The following is a 5,119-nucleotide window of genomic DNA, read 5'->3' as shown; positions in this document are numbered from 1 at the left end:
CTACAACAAAATAAAAAGCTTCTGCACAGCAAAAGAAACCATCAACAAAACAATAAGAAAGACCACTGCATGGGAGAACATATGTGCCAATGCTACTTCAAATGAGGGTTTAATCTCCAATATTTACAGGGAACTCATACAACTTTACATAGGGAAGATAAACAATCCAATCAAAAAAATGGGCAAAGGACCTAAATAGACACTTTTCCAAAGAGGACATACAGAAGGCTGAGAGACATGTGAAAACATGCTCAAAGTCATTAATCATTTGAGAGATGTAAATCAAAACGACAATGCGGTATCATCTCACATCTGTCAGAATGGCTATTATCAAACAAAAAACTGCTGTCAAGGATGTGGAGAAAAAGGAACCCTCATGCACTGCTGGTGGGAATGCAGACTGGTACAGCCACCGAGGAAAACAGTATGGAGTTTCCTCAAAAAGTTAAAAATGAAACTCTCATTTGGCTCAGTAATCCCATTTCTAGGAATATATCCCAAGAAACTAGAAACACCAATCAGAAAGTATATATTCACCCCTATGTTCATAGCAGCACAATTTACAATAGCTAAGATTTGGAAACAGCCTAAGTGCCCATCAGCAGATGAGTGGATTAAAAAAACTGTGGTACATCTACACAATGGAATACTATGCTGCTATAAAAAATCTGTTTCTTTGTTACTAATGTTGTGGCCCCACCCCATAACAAAGAAACAGAATTTCCGGAGGATGAGGCCCAGAAATCAGGATTTAAAAAAGATTCCCAGGTGATTCTAATATGCAGCCAAGGTTGAGAACCACTGTTCTAGGTTCCCTGGTAACTTAACGGAAACTTTTCACAATGTCCGGAGCCCTCAGTGTCCTGCAAATGAAGGAGGAGGATGTCCTCAAATTTTTTGCAGCAGTAACCCACTTAAGTGGCACCAACCTTGACTTCCAAATGGAACAGTACATCTACAAAAGGAAAAGTGATGGCATCTACATCACCAATCTGAAGAGAACCTGGGAGAAGCATCTGCTGGCAGCTCGTGCCATTGTTGCCATCGAAAACCCAGCTGACGTCAGTGTCACATAGTCCAGGAATACTGCCCAGCGAGCTGTGCTGAAGTTTGCTGCTGCCACTGGAGCCACTCCTATTGCCGGCCGCTTCACTCCTGGAACCTTCACCAACCAGATGCAGGCAGCCTTCCGGGAGCCAAGACTTCTGGTGGTTACTGATCCCAGGGCTGACCACCAGCCTCTCACAGAGGCGTCTTATGTTAACCTGCCCACCATTGCTCTGCGTATCACAGACTCTCCTCTGCGCTTTGTGGACATTGCCATCTCTTGCAACCAGGGGGCTCACTCAGTGGGTCTGATGTGGTGGATGCTGGCTGGGGAAGTACTACGCATGCGTGGCACCATCTCCCGTGAACACCTGTGGGAAGTCATGCCTGATCTTTACTTCTACAGAGATCCTGAAGAGATTGAAAAGGAAGAGCAGGCCGCTGCTGAAAAGGCTGTGACCAAGGAGGAATTTCAGGGTGAATGGACTGCTCCTGCTCCTGAGTCCACTGCTGCTCATCCTGAGGTTGCAGACTGGTCTGAAGGCGTGCAGGTGCCCTCTGTACCCATTCAGCAGTTTCCTACTGAAGACTGGTCTGCACCCCCCACTGCTCAGGCTACTGAATGGGTAGGAACAACCACTGAGTGGTCCTAAGCTGTTCTTCCACAAATTCTTAACAGAACAGAAATAAGGTCGATTGAAAATAAACAGTTTCTAAAAGTAAAAAATAAATAAATAAATATATATATATATATATATATATATATATATATATATATATATAGATCCAGAGACAAGAGAGACAAGGGGCAGGGGGTAGGGGTGGGGGGAGAGGTTTAGAGATTAACCAAAGGACTTGTATGCATGTGAGCATGCATATTAGCATAACCAATGGACACAGACACTGGGGGAGTGGGGCTTGCCCTCGGGGGTGGGAAAAAGGGGACATATGTAATACTTTAAACAACAACAACAACAATAATAATAATAATAATAATAAAGGAAACTATATGCTCCCTTTCTTCTAGGCCCCTTTTTCCTTAGTAGTGGAAATTAAAAGTAATGTTTTCATATCTAATTTTAAAAATTCTACCCTAACCATACTAAATTGGTTGATCAAAAAGCAAGGGAGTATGGAAAGTTTAGCTAACATTTTTCTAATTAATCTTGTTAGAATGGTAAAATAGAGTACACTTGAGAAATGGAATGCAAATTCTTGTAAAGAACTTTTTACTTTTTAATTTTGAGTTCACTGTTACTTATTAAACAGATTCATGTTTGCACTAGGCACTGAGAATACAGAAATAAACTCCACATGTTTTAAGAACATATCCCAAAGTATCCAAGAATTGTTAACAAAGGAGAGTTAGGTGGAACACTTAGAGGTAGTAGAAATAGTTTTCTGCCTGCCTGTGTTGATGATACTTTACAGTCAATATAACCATTTGATTCCGCTGAGGATATGATAAACTGGACAATGTTTTATGGGAGAGCTTACCTACTACCCCAACACAATCATGGTTAAAGGGAATGGTAATGACCCACATTGCATGGAGGCCTTAGTATGAGAACGCAGGTGTAAGAGTTCAATCCACATGATTTCAAAATAAGCCAAACTAAGCCAGAATTCTCTTAGGCAATGTGAGCCAGTGCTCTCCAGTAGGGCGGAGATGTGTGACTCTACATTTATATATGCTAAGTGTTAAAACCTAGGGAACTATAATAATATAATCACTTTGGTGGCTGGAACAAGATTTATTTCACTGATGAAAATACACTGGACCTAGATCAAGAGAGCTTGTCAATGGATTATTAGGGTGAATGGAATGCTGTGGAAGTATTTAGCTAACATTTAAAAACAAACTCTTAATTAAAAGCATTTGTGATGAGGCTCAATCCTGGTATTTGTTCTTGGATTAATTCTTTATTGCAGTTCTAACCAAGTTGCTCAAGTAAGTGTAAATATATATCTGTACCAAACACTAAAACCCATGCACTTACTGTATGTTAGGTTTTCATTTGCATTGTGTCCATTCATTCAGTCTTAGGAACCGAGGAAATGATTAATACCACATGGACATCTATTCTTCCCTTGGCTATTCTACAAACTACCTGATCACTCCAAAAACGAATCAAGCAAAGGTTTAAAGTGGATGCCCCTCTCTTTGCTGAGATTTTTTTAAAAATATATTTTATTGATTTTTTACAGAGAGAAAGGGAGAGAGATAGAGAGTTAGAAACATCGATGAGAGAGAAACATCGATCAGCTGCCTCCTGCACACTCCCTACTGCGGATGTGCCCACAACCAAGGTACATGCCCTTGACTGGAATCGAACCTGGGACCCTTCAGTCTGCAGGCCGACGCTCTATCCACTGAGCCAAACTGGTTTTGGTTTTGCTGAGATTTTTTTTCCCCCCATTGACTTTTAGAGTGGAAGGGAGGGAGGAAGAAAGAGAAAGAGAGAAAAACATTGATGTGAGAGAGACACATCAATTGATTGCCTCCCAATCATGCTGACTAGGGCCAGGGATTGAACCTGCAACTCAGGTAGATGCTCTTGACTGGGACTTGTACACGGAACCCTTCTATGCAGAGACTGACACTCTAACCACTGAGAACACCAGCCAGAGCTTTGCTGGATTTTTTCAAGCACTAATTAATACTTCTTAAGAAGTTTACATTAATATCATTTTGGTTATTATGATCTTAATCTTTTTTTGTTCTTCTTTTGTGTCCATAGAAATGGGAGACTTGGAGGTCTATTCCTGAGTAATTTAATTCTAATAGCAGGGAGAAGTCAAATATACAGACAACATTTATTTTTTTTAAATATATTTTAATTGATTTTAGACAGAGAAGAAGGGAGACAGAGATAGAGAAACATTAATGTTTCATTGAATGGCTGCCCCCTCATCATGCTCCAGGGATGGAACTAGCAACCCAGGTACACGCCTTGACTGGGAATCGAACTGGTGACATTCAGTGCATAGGAGGACATTCTAACCAACTGAGCCACAGTGGCCAGGACCAGATAACATTGCTTAGTATTCCCCCAAATACTTTTATTTAAAAGTCTTATTCATCTATTCTTCTATAATGACTGCAAATATTAGAGAGTAAGCAAGATGGTTGGATCCTCCCATTCCTAACTGTAAAATATGTTTGAACAATCTTTTAAATTAGGGAAAAGATATTAGAGAGCAAAGTCAGTAAGCTATGGCCATGGGCCTAATACAGGTCAGTGCTTGTTTTTATAAACAAAGTTTAATTGCAAACACAGCCACACTCATTTCCTCATGTATAATATGACTGCTTTCACACTGAAGTAGCAGGATTGAATATTTGCAACAGAGACACTCTGGCTTGCAAAACTTAAATCATTTCCTATCTGGACTTTTCCAGAAAAAGTTTGTAAATTCCTGTATATAGAAAAAGGAAGAGAGAGCATTCCAGTCAAGAGTATAACTTTATATATGTCAAACAAAATCATTCAGACAATCAAGGAAAACTTTGTAGGTTAATCCCTAGGGCTATTAATTTGAGTAATAAAAGGTATCTGGAGTGTACTTCTGAGAAGGAGAATACAGCTCAAATGATTCTTGAATTCTGAATAGAACAACTCAGAAACTAGAAGCTGAGAGTGAAGAATTTCAAATGGAATTTACTGAATATAATTAATTATTATATCTAGGGTTTGTTAATTTTTATCATTACAACTTGTACATAATAGATTAATCTGGAAATTATGTTTTATTTTTGATATTTTTTATTTCAGGTGCCAGTAATATTATCAGATGAAAGAAAAATTTAGACATAGAAAAGAGCATTCCATGGATATAGGAGGGACTCTAGTCTTGGTGCAGTTATTTTTTCTACTATTTATAGTGTCCTAAATTTTTACTTAAGAATGGGTATTAAATTTTATCAAATGTTTATCCTGGTTCTATTGAAATAGTTACATTATTTTTACCTTATTCTATTAATGTGATGGTATATTAATTTTCACATGTGAAAGCAATATGGGTTTCCTGGGATAATCCCCACTTGGTTATGCTATATTATCCTTTTTTA

At 38.8% G+C, this 5,119-nt stretch overlaps 1 pseudogene across 1 annotated transcript; it reads left to right on the top strand.

Annotated features, from left to right (window-relative positions):
• The first annotated feature begins 842 nt into the window (after nt 1-842).
• Nucleotides 843-1,700, top strand: LOC308514970 (small ribosomal subunit protein uS2-like; annotated as a pseudogene). Its single transcript has one exon. The product of its transcript is annotated as a small ribosomal subunit protein uS2-like (transcript).
• The last annotated feature ends 3,419 nt before the right edge of the window (nt 1,701-5,119 follow it).

The sequence above is a fragment of the Myotis nattereri genome, assembly GCF_964212035.1.
Source record: "Myotis nattereri genome assembly, chromosome: 3".
Lineage (NCBI taxonomy): Eukaryota > Metazoa > Chordata > Mammalia > Chiroptera > Vespertilionidae > Myotis > Myotis nattereri.
The sequence above is the reverse complement of the archived record's forward strand: the minus strand, read 5'-3'. Positions and strand labels throughout refer to the sequence as shown.